General features: G+C 45.3%; 2 protein-coding genes across 10 annotated transcripts in view; one reads left to right on the top strand and one right to left on the bottom strand.

Annotated features, from left to right (window-relative positions):
- The window catches only part of LOC107993401 (cilia- and flagella-associated protein 251-like), a 67,090-nt gene that overhangs the window by 21,299 nt on the left and 33,919 nt on the right, over positions 1–11,872 (bottom strand). The window contains exon 1 of one of the 4 annotated variants that reach the window (XM_062083729.1): positions 437–575. The exons of the other annotated variants lie outside the window; for them this stretch is intronic. The gene's annotated coding sequence lies outside the window, so the exon portion shown is untranslated. Of the gene's footprint in view, positions 1–436; positions 576–11,872 lie in introns of those variants that run through there. 4 annotated transcript variants of the gene reach the window in all.
- LOC107993400 (RING finger protein nhl-1) overlaps positions 143–11,872 on the top strand; it is a 45,529-nt gene continuing 33,799 nt past the window's right edge. For 3 of the 6 annotated variants that reach the window (XM_062083697.1, XM_062083694.1, XM_062083689.1), the window contains exons 1-2: positions 143–171; positions 3,342–3,452. The gene's annotated coding sequence lies outside the window, so the exon portion shown is untranslated. Of the gene's footprint in view, positions 172–1,400; positions 1,544–2,638; positions 2,781–3,341; positions 3,453–11,872 lie in introns of those variants that run through there. The other 3 variants (XM_062083695.1, XM_062083690.1, XM_062083693.1) reach the window with 2 other exon arrangements.

Raw genomic sequence — 11,872 nt, 5'->3', positions numbered from 1 at the left:
AGAGGGAGAGAGTGGGGTGCGAAAGCTCGGGCAGAGGATCAAGAAAAGACGAAGAAGGGGAGGAGGAGTAGGAGGAGGAGGCGGAGGAACAGAGCGACCAAGTAGCTGGCCAGAAATAACTAATAAGACATTCACTCTAAGACGGGCGGCCAACCGGCCCGGACGAACGCGGTGCGTCTCGGTATAATCTCGGTTAATCGTCACCTATTCTTATCACCACCCTCATCGACGCGATAACACTGCACAACCGTTCGTATCGAGGCAACGTGTGACCAACGAGAACCGTGACAATCGTGAATCCGGAGATATATATATGTATATATATATATATATATATACATATACATATATATATATACATACATATATATATATACATATATACATAAAATATAGCTAAACGCGTCTATATACAGAGAGAGTGCCGTGGAAATACCTAGTCGCGTATCATTATCTCATCTCTTGGTGTCCTAGTTTCTGCAAAGTGATCGCCATCGCTGATACCTTCGTTCCAACCTTCTCGAACTCCAGAGTTTTGTTCGTTAGAAAAAAAAAATAAAAGAAAAGAAAAAAAGAAAAAAAAGAAACGCGAGTAATCGACCGATTTCTGAAAAAAAGAGAGAAATATTAAGAGTCGAGAAAGAAAGAAAGAAAGAAAGAAAGAAAGAAAGAAACGCACAAGGAGAAGAGAGAGAAAGAGAGGAGAAGGAGAAGGAGAAGGAGGAGAGAGAAAGAGTGAGAGAGAGTGGGGCAAGGAAAAGAGAAAAAAAGAACTGGAGAAAGGGAAATTTCGGCCAAGTATATCACGTGTGATATCGTATCGAATCGAGTGTTTGGTGAATTTCTTCCAATTCTTCTGTTCGTGTGCATCCCGACGTAGTGTCGCTCGCGCGAAATCGAAACGACGAATCCGCGGATTGGAGGAGAGAAAGAGAGAGAGAGAGAGGGAGAAAGAGAGATAGGATCTCTCTCTTCTCTCCGTGGCCATCGGCCGTCTAATTTTAAGTGTTAGATAATGCACACCGGTGCGCACCGGTGCGCTCCGTTACTAAAACGGTACAGCGGCGGCGATGCACACGCTCGGCCAGCGCGCACGCTCACGTTCACGCGCTAGCATTGGCGTGGAAACGCTCGCTCGCGCGCCACCGCCTTGCCCCGCCAAAACAGGCCGGACGCGAACAGGAGCGTGTGGAAAACGGTGAAAGGTGCACGGTGGTGATGAGTCTACCAGCCCTGCGTCCCCCTCCATTCCCCCTCGAGCCGATCCTCGATTTCGTAGCGCGAAGGGAAACAAGGGTGGGAAATCTCGGGGATTTCCGAGTCGTCCATTTTCCCAGCTTTCCCGAGTTTCCAAGTTTTCCAAGCTGAGAGGCGGTTCACACTGTCCCTGCCTGGCATCGACCTATTTATTATTACCTCGACCAACATCTCTCCGCTGTATCCAGAGACACGACTTATTAACGAGTCAATTCCTCTCCACGCAGGATCCTTTCCCTTCTTCTCCCCATCTTCAATGTAAACGGAGAATTCGTGGATTTGGACAGTAAGAATTCCAAAGTTCTCAGAAACCGTTCTCCGATTCTTTTCACCAGCAACGGGGGATTACGGGATTTTTCCATCACCGCCGTCATCTCTCATCCACGCCTCTGCCTCTTCGTTCTCTCCGTTTTTTTTCTATTCCGTTCTGAAAAGCTTACGCGCTTTCTCCTTCTTCTCTATCGCTTCGCCACACTTAACTTATACTACCACTACCATCACATTACATCGGAATCGTCTTATTTCTCATCTGTGCTCGGTGTGCGCTTAATTTGCGATTCATCCTCGTCGCTCTTCGTATCATCCGCTTCTCTTCACGCACAATCTTCTCTCTTTTTTTATCCCCTCCTCCCTTCCTCCCCACCCTCTTTTCGTCTCTCTTCTCTCTCCTCTTCTTTCCCGCGAGACCAAACCTTTTTTCCTCTTCGTCATTCGTCTCACGATTCACCTCTTTCTTCCTTCCCGTTTTTCCATCCCTTCCCTCTCTTCTTGAAGAATCTTGCGCTTCACACACACACACACACACGCACACCCTCTCTCTCTCTCTCTCTTTCTCTCCCTCTCTCTATTCGCTCGGTTTCCCTTCTCTGTTCCTCCGCGTTCGCGCAGCTTCCACTCCTTCTCCGCGTTTCTCACGTTCCGTCCTTCGATCCCACTATCTTCGTCTGTCTCTCCGTGCTCTAATATGGCCGGCCGGTGTCCAATTACCCGCTCCTCGCTCTCAGCTACAGTTTTTCCACGCACTCCACGACACGACACGGCACGGCACGGCGCGGCAACGAAGAAAAGATGCTCATCAAGCGCCGCGGCGCCCCCATTTTTCCGCTTTTTCCTCCCTGTCGCGGCCACCCCCCTCCCCGCGACGTTTCCCTCCTTCGCACAACGTTTCCACAACGTTTCGCCGTGCCTTTTTCCGCGTGAACGTCTCTCCACGCGAGGCGGAATCGATCCGGCGTGCGATTTAAATTGGGAAACCGTGCCGTTCCAACAACACCCGAGAGGGAGAGAGAGGGGGAGAGAGAGAGAGAGAAAGCGATTAAAAATATACGGCAGTGGGGAGGGTGGAGAGAGTAAGAGGATCGTCGAGGTTAAGGGGGCGAGACGGGATTAAAGTTGAGTTGAGAAAGAAAGGGAGAACTGGATTATCCCCACGTGGCGATAACTTCTTCCCGCCCTTTCTCGCTAAGGAAATTGTTGATTTCCGGATTATCCGTTAATTCTCCGGCAAAGTGAATCTAATAGTAGTACGTTCTCTGATAATCCCGTGATACTCTGGATACTTGAATCGCGAACGTGTACACGTGTGGTATTAATTATTTACGCTCGTGATAAGACACGACTGATAGAAGGATCGGTTCTGGGAAGACCAGAGCGCGAGAAAGGATACGCGATAAATTTTTCTTCTTTTTTCTTTCTTTTTGGTGAATAATAAACAATTTTTGTACATACTTTTGTTGCCTCGTTTCGCAATCGAGGCGTTTCGAACACTTCTTCCCCCTTCTCGTACAATCGAATGCGAAAATTAAGGTTAACGCTCGCCCACTCTCGTCCGATCACTCGCCGACACGATCTACTCTCTCGCGCCACTCTTCTCGCGTGCGTGTTCAGAACTTGCCTCCACATTTCCACGATAAAATCATGGAAGTAATCATGGAACCGGAGAAGAAGAACGCTACGTCGTGTTTCCCAATTTTCTCGCGTGCCGAACACTTTGATCGCGCCGGGTTCACCGGGGTGTATCGTTGCTCGCCTCGTTTTGCTCGCGCGACGTGATCATCGTTTAACAGTGGTGATTTGATTTCCAGCTGTCAAAGCGCCGGATATTGGTGAACGAACGAGTGGGTACCGCTTGGGGCCCCCATAGAGAGGGCCCCCAACCGGAACAGGCCGCCGAAAGGCGGTCCATCTGTCATCAGGTGAGTGCCTCCCGTCCAATTTCTCTAAACCGTGCCAATTTTCGTCGTAATTCGCGCTCGTCGCCGATCCACAGTTCGCCTGCAACGATTGTGAATTAAAAATTCAATGGAAGGGGAACAAGGGGGGCGGTGAAAGAAACCATTTACCCAACCAAAATGAAGAATTTTAAATGAAGACTCTTAACGGAGGATATATCGTTCCCTCCGATGATCGATGATGAAAAAATTTTCGAGATAATCGACGAACCCTCGTCTAATCTCGCGTTTAGATTCCTTGTCAATCGAAGAAACGTTGGAAAGTTTTATAATGATGCTAACCAGCTGGCTTTCGTCGAGTTATTAAAACGAAGAACGAACGAATCCTATCGATCCTATCGATCTTCGTCCAAGATAGGCTTCGAAGGTTATATTAAATTTCCGTCATCGAGTCATTATCTCGTTACGCGTTTTCCTTCTCTTCGTGTTTGACAATTTTTACGGAACAGAGAGGATAGGAGAACGTTTCGATCGGATGATCGTTCGATGCGCGCGCGATTTATCTTGAAATATCGTCAAAAGTTGGTGAGCTCGAGTGAACACGAAGCCGGTCAGCTGATTGGAAATGGCGGGTATCGGTTTTGGAAAAAGATTATCGGAGAGTGTCGTCGGGCAGGCGCGTAAAATAGAAAACGTGTGGTGAAAACGTGGTGTTTTTCATACGGATTCGATTATCTCATGTTCAGGAAATTTGCGTTCTTTCAAACGTGGCGGCCGATAAATCCGTTTAAAACCGAGGTTGACAATATTTTCCACGCGTTTAAGCGAACCGCGCACCATTCTGTTCGATGCTTTTTCCGCTGAAATAACATTTCACCCCCAAGTTCCGACCCGCTTGATTAATCTGCACGTTACAACCGCCGCCCCCGCAATTTGAGAAATCATCGTACAGTTACAAGTTTCGAGCGTGAATATCGATTTTCGATACTATTGCCACGCTCGCACAGCTTTCTTTGTTTCGAGTTTTCGCTCGGCGAGAGTGGAAAGCGAGACGAGCGGAATCCGAACGACTCTCGCGCATCTTCGCCGCGATTATTTATTTAAAAGACGCGCGTCAATTGACAATTATTAAAATTCTTGTCTCGATGTCGATTGGAAAAATTCGAAAAATTTAAAAAATTTTCTTCCCTCCCAAAACCGAGGGCAAAACTACGGATAAAATATAGAGTTTCCAATTTAGATCGAGCCAAGTATATAATATTTTCGTTTTCCTCTATTTATCAGGACGATGACGGGACTCGATAGCAGGAAACGCTGTTAATTAATTTTCTTTCGTTCCGTAATCTTCTTCTTCTTCTTTCTCGTCGAAACGAAATAGCTCTAATTACTTCTTTTCATAAGGTCGTACATTTAAATCCCTTCATCGCGAAAAACTGTAATTTTCAGCGAACTTGCTACGTAACTTGACACCCGTGAAAAAAAGTCCGACCAAGGTGTACCAAAAAATTGATTTTCACGGTGGTGCTCGTCGCTTAATGAATCAACGAGTTTCGAGCGCAGTTTCGAGCGTGGTAGTGGGGGGAAAAAAACTTTGGCTGGGTCGCCAAGTTGGCGGGACAATTTTTGTTTTGCCATCGGGGCGTAAACGTGAAAAGAGGGATAAAGGGAATAAAGAGGAAAGGAGGGAAAAGCGGGAGGGAGGGAGGAAGGAGCGGAGAGGAGGGAAAAAAGAAAGTATGGAGGAATTGGTGGTTTTCGAGCAAGCCTCGAGAGTTGAATTTCAAAGTTGCCATTAACGAAAACAGCTGACAAAAAAGCATACGCGAAAGGTTGCGTTTCGAGCAAACTTATCCCTCCCCTCCCAAATTAGCGCATTTAAACGTCCCATTTTACTAATTAATTCCCCCTTTTTCCTTCCTCTCCTGGTTCTACCCACGTTTCCACCCTTAATTCGCCCCTTTCTTCTTACTTGGAAGAGAGAAAGGTACTTAAAAGAAAAATTTAAAGACAATCGTCCCAACCGATTTAAAAGTTATTTGCTCGAACGCTTAACGTCGATCGATCCGATGCGAAAAAAAAACTGGCTTCGTTCGGTCGCGGAAAACGCAGCAGAGCGTACAGAGAGTATAAATTCAGCGGGAGGGTGTTTCAAAGACAAACGTCATCCGGTCGAGGGGGAATCTACGATTCGAATTTAAACATTCGTTACACGTGTACGTACATTCGTTATACCCGTGACCTAGTCCGCTTTATATAAAGCCAATTCCCGTTCCTCGATAAGAATGAACGTACCGAACTGTTGATAATCGAACCGATCCATCAAAAGTCACGTATGATCGGTGCGCCTCTGTACCGGTCTGAAAATAAATTCCCCCTGCGTTTGAATTATCCTTCGAATTAAGTTTCCACCGATCCGAGTATCACCTCCTCTCCTCTCGCCCCCTTCATTCGTTCCATCCCTTTTCCACGAGGGAAATAACACCCTTCCACCAATACCAGCCACGCTTATCGCACCGAACATCATCCTCGTATCAAAGTTTTTAATCGGCTCCTCCCCATTAGAAGATGAGTGCTCACTTCATCCGACATGTAAACAGGTTCTTCGTTCTTCAAGACACCACTATTATTCCCCAATATATTCCGATCAATTGGGTAATTGACGCAATCGCCTGATTAAAATTCCAGCTCCGTTGATTCCCTCTAAGAATTCCAGTTTTTATTGCGTTCAATTTATTACGTTGAAATATTAACAAAGGATAATGGACGTTCGTCAAATGTTACGTCGCATTTCGATTCTTGGTTGTAAATCACCCCCTTCTCTCCTCACTCGATAAAAAAGAGGGGGAGCAAAAGTCGATTCGAGGAAGAAAAATAGATTCCTTGTATTCGGTGCTCGCGGTGGACATGTGCGACGCATTCGTACAGATGAAAATCCATTTTTCATCAAGGAAAACACTCCGATGAATCTTCGACGACTTCCTCTCCCGGCCATAATATTTCCCCTATTTCCGTGGGACCGCGTGAAAAATTCCTTTTCCATTTAATTTTCTTGCTCGAGCAAGTGGATCGGGAATCGCGAGGAAGGAAAAAAGAGGAGAAAGAGATCGTTGCTTTGATATTACGAAACTTCGAAATATAATCACTTTGAATATCAATCGACAGGAGCGTGGGTATTTTCGTAAATCTGTTCACGAAGGGGAAACGAGGTTCGACGAGAAATAATTTCGAGCGTTTCCTTTTGATCATCGTCATCGTCGTCGTCATCATCGTCGGAGACAGAGGGTGTGTCCCTCGTTCGATAAACCGAATTCCTCCTTTGTTGAACCAAATTTCGTCTCGTTTGAATTGTTAAAGAATCCCAGAATCTGAGAAATTCGTTTACAAATCTCTATTCTCGTGTCTCGTGGCGGCCTTTTACCGAGGATTCGAGGATACGAGTTCTTTTTCCGATCGTCGATCCCCTCCCGGCTCTATCTCCTGCCCAATTCGTGAGATTTTTCAACCGATCGAGAGAATCGTGAAAAAGAAAAGGAAGCCGACGCGGTAATAAATTCGCAGGGAACGAGACGAGAAGTCGCGAAAAAATCGGTCAGATTTCAAATTTTCCTCGTTCCTCTTACGCTCTCTTCGGGCAACGTGCTGTTCCATTTGCGATGGAAATCTGAATACTGAAAGCGACTACGCCGTTAGAATCGCGTAAATATTATGATTCTTTCGTTTCAAAGGAAACGAAAGGAGGGGATAATAGATTGTATCTAAACCGAGTCTCTGTTGATAAACAGAGTACGGCGGTGAGATTAATAATATTTCACGTTAATAATATTCGATGATATATTTCACGGTATTAATTTAATAACACGACTCGTTACGACGACGAGCGGAATAAAAATTTCCTCGCCTATTATCGATTTTAAAATTGAAAATTTCTCGCGTACGTACGTACGTGAACAATTTTTTACGTCGACAACCAATTATGCGACCAAAATAGAATAGAAAAATAGATGATTTTTCCAGCGATCTTTCTTTTTTTTTCTTTTTCTTTCTTTCTTTCTTTTTTTTTTTTTCTTCCTCCATAACGCAATCATCGATACTCGAAATTGCACAAACCGAACGTGCCTCTCGTTTCCTCACTATCGACACGTTGCCCTTATCATTCTTCTCTATTTAATCACTCGGTTTCGTATTCGTTGTTCGTTTGTATCCGTTTAATTAACTCGATGCATTTCGTTCTCTCTATATCATGAATGAAAATTAATTATTTCAATCGAAGAAATAATTAAACGTAATCACTTGTGTACGTTTGGTGCCATTCCCGATCGATAAATAAATTGGCACGATGCAACGTTAAAAAAACAACGACGCAACGTGATACGCGGTAATTACGGTATGATGTCTATTGTATTATTGAAAGCGGAAGGGAAAAGAAGAAAAAGAAAGCTGAAATGAAAACGGAATATTCGGCAAAGCCGAATATTCGCCTCTGGATAATATCTCGGCTCGGATTATCCGGATTTTTTTCCGCGAGATGAAAAGTTGCACGTACTTTCTTTCTTGCGCGACATTTATTACGTGGCTGGCTACACCTCGTTAGTCCACGAGTTGCACCCTTTTCAGCCCAGTTCTCCAACCCCTGCCCCCATGCTTTTGCGATGCTCTCACGCGCGTGCGATGCCGAAAGAAGAGAGGAGAGGAGGAGAGAAAGAGGAGGGGAGGGAAGAAGGGACAAGAAGCAAAGCGTTAAAAGAGCATTAAAAAGGGCTAAAACGCTGCGAGAGCTTATCCACTCGTATCCACCTTCGTCGTGCGTCGAGTGATCCAATTTTGGGCGTGTTGGCCGATTTAGTCCTGTATCCGTTATCCGTTTGGGCACAGATTTAACGCCGGGAACGTGTTGCGCCAATTGGCTTTCCCGCACGCCGATGGGACCCCTGTGACTCGCCTCCAATTCCAATTTAAATTTTAAAAGAATCGTTGAAAAATTTAAATTCAACTTGGATAAAAATTTAAATTTAGTCCTCGTTCGAGGACTCGAATTTGAAAATTTTTAAATTTCAAATCAAATAGGGGACTTCCGTTCGACATTTGGAAACGACATCTTCCCTACGATCGAGATTCGAGTCGAGAAAGAGAGAGAGAGAAAGGGAGAGATCTTTTTAAAAGCTCGACGAGAATGCATTGAACGTTTCCTTTGTGTCGAATGTTAAACATAAATGTAAGAGAATCGCGAAACCGATCGCGCGAATTTGATCATTGCTAAAATTTCGACGATTATCCCGGGCGTTAGGATTCATCCCAGGTATTGGATCGCGGAGAAGCGACAAGCGGCGGCTCTGTAACGAATCGCCCGAGGCTAAGTTCACGTTGCAACGCGATACAACTAATGATAGGGTCACGATCGTTATCGAAGAAGCCCGCTTATATCCGCCTCGATTCTTTTTTTCTTCTGAATTACGCTGCTCTTCGCATCCCTTCCTCCCTCCTAGTCCCTCGAGCAACCACGATAAATCGATGATAAAGGAGGAAAAGAAAAAAGAAGAACCGAAAAAAACCAGAGCTAGAGTGTGTATCGAAATAAGGAAAAATTCCGAGGATACCGTTTCTTCTCTCGCCTCGATCTGACACGATAGCCTACTTTTTTTCTTTTGCCCCGAGGATTAGCGAAAAGGATTGAAAAGGAAATTAAGAAGAAGGAGGATCCGTCTTCGATTTATGACGTTCTTCCCTCGATTCCTTTCAAGGTTTACCGCGTTCTTCCGATTCTCATGCAAATCGTGCATGCAGGGGAGAATATTCGCGAGAAAGCGAGTCTTCGTACGTTACGATGCCTTCGCTCCACCTCCGAAACCACTGATCAATCGCCAATTAGTACAAGTATCCTGAATTGGGTAAATTCAGGATAATAGATTCAATTGATTAACCGCAGGGAAATATAATATAATCGTATCGAGATGGAAAGATTGGCCACGAATTACAATGAATTTCGAAATCGTCCCAAACGAATCTTTCGAACCATGAGAAAGAAAATCGAGAGATTCTTCTCTCTCCAGAATTAATTCTCCTTATTAAAGGGAGCCCGTCTCTTTCTCGAAAACGAGATCGAGTTGTTGAATTTATATTATCCATAAACTTTGGATAAAGGTAAAAAAAAAAAAAAACCGCCAAAGCTTATTTCCACGAGACGATATAAGAATCTTCTCCCGGAGCTATCGTTCGAAATTTCGCGAGAGGTGAATACAAAAGCACGCAACATTCCGCGCGGATGGAAAAGTAGAAGATCGATATTTCAACGGCGGTGCGTTTGAGGAGAGAGTAACCGCGTTAAGGACGTGACGTAAAACACGGATATAATCATCCCCTCGTGCGTTTGGACGACGCGTTTGCGCGTCTCTCGTCGTCTTTCCATCCATCTTCCAAAATACATGTCCGACATGTCCGTTCTTCCTTCCATTTCTTTCCTCCCCTTGTTTTGCTTGACGAGCGCGGCGAAACGTTCAACCAGGATCTCCTCCACCCCCCACGTGTTTTATCCATCCACTGCTATTCTTTAAAAACTCGCACGCCCCCCCTCGGTTATCAGTTACCAGAGAGTTTTCGTAGAAATGCTCCGGAATAATAGAGCGTCGCTTCGGCTACAAAGCGTGCCTTAACGCGCGACTTTCTTTCAAAGAATCTCAGAGGGGGCTGCCCTCTTATTATTTCTATAACCACGGACCGCGCTCCCTTCGTGCGGAATACATCACCCTTTGAACGAGTCGCGTGCTCGCCAAGGAAGCTCTGAATGCTCGTCGGCTTGACGTGCCGAGGGGAATTCCATTTCTCTCTCTCTTTTACTCCTACCGTTTCCAAGTTTTCAAAGTTGAATCGATCGGGGCAAAGCTCGTCTTCGTTGCGAAATCCCATGAAACAATAACGAGCAACAGCGGGATACAAGAGATACCCCGAATGCGGCAACCTCTCGGCCGATACTTTTGCAATGGTGGAGAGGAGGATCTCTCGCTCGATAATTTATTGGCCGACAGCGAACATGTATATTAATGCGTCGATACGACGTTTGAATGGGGGAACCGTGGAGCAAGGCGGAGAGATGTAAATTAAAATAAATAGCGACGCAATCTAGGGGAAGCTTGCGCTAAATTATGCAATTATGCAGTTCTGCGAGGCGAATTTTTCAACGTGGAGGGGTGCGATAACCGGGGAAAAATCGCAATTCCCTGGTGGAGGTAGATAAATCGTATTTAGTTGATTTTCGATTTGCTCGAATAATAAAGTTGTTAAGAAAACGACGATTTAATTATATTCCGCAATAATAAGCGGCAAAAGCGAAACAGACTGCTCTTCTGAATAATTTTATGGAACGATAGCGGGGGAACGATCCTTTATGCATTATTCAAATCTGTCTAAAACGGGCCGATGTTCGAGCTCTTGCATTAGCAATAACGAAAACCGCTATAGCTGTGTAACAACTTTCTCGAGAGAAGGGGTTGAGAAGAGGGGACGGAAGAAGAAGAAATCGAGGGGGCTGGAACTGAACCGATTCGCTTCGAATTATTATTATTATTATTATTCGAGGAAACTCCTGTCCCATCTTTTAATCCAGCTTCCGTCAAGGATTCTCTCATCGTATCGGGATCAATCGCGCATCGTTAATGAAGAAAGGGTCACTTTAAAGGTAAAGTGAATCGATGAAAACAAAAGAGCGAACGGCGTGGAGCATAGAAAATGGCGAGAAGCAACGGTCTTTGTCCACGGTTATTGTCCCAGGCCCTCCTCCTCGATCCCGACCCGAAAAAAGAAAGAGATCCCATTTTATTCGAGAGAGAATCTCTATCTCGAGCCTTCGAGGTGGCCTCCGTCCAATTAAGTTCGAGTTTCCCCTGTGCAATTTCGCTGGAATAAAACGGCGGCAACTTCTTACGATATTGTGCGTACCTCGTCCACGCCGAGGCGTTAATTAAGATTAACAATGCGAAGCACGATGATTATCTCTTGGTTGACTCGGCATAGTTCTGATTCTGGCAGTGGCGTATTGTCGTCCCGCCCCGCCCACGACCCACTTCCCTCCGAATAAAGACAATGCTTCGCACAATAGCGTCGAATTAATTGAAAAACTGCCGCCGGTAATAAATATGCGGCTGCTCGAAAGTATATATATATAAATCGACGAAAGAAACTTTCCGACTCTCGGAAAGTGGAGGAAAAGACTCGCTGAGGCGGCGATCAGGGATCATCGACGAAACGAATCGAATCGAAATTTGAAATCGTCCGGTCGATCGTCAACCGCGTTCAATTCCATCCATCGTCTCGCCTCGCCTCGCCTCCGTTTCCCCCTTTCCTCCTCTCCCCGGTGAAATACTTACTTACAACGAGTAATTAACGGACGATGGAAGAGAAATATTAGAATTGCAAAGAAGAAGGGGGAGCCTCGAGATAAACCTCGTGGCTCG

This window comes from Apis cerana, linkage group LG13 (assembly GCF_029169275.1).
Source record: "Apis cerana isolate GH-2021 linkage group LG13, AcerK_1.0, whole genome shotgun sequence".
Taxonomy (NCBI): Eukaryota; Metazoa; Arthropoda; class Insecta; order Hymenoptera; family Apidae; genus Apis; species Apis cerana.
The sequence above is the reverse complement of the archived record's forward strand: the minus strand, read 5'-3'. Positions and strand labels throughout refer to the sequence as shown.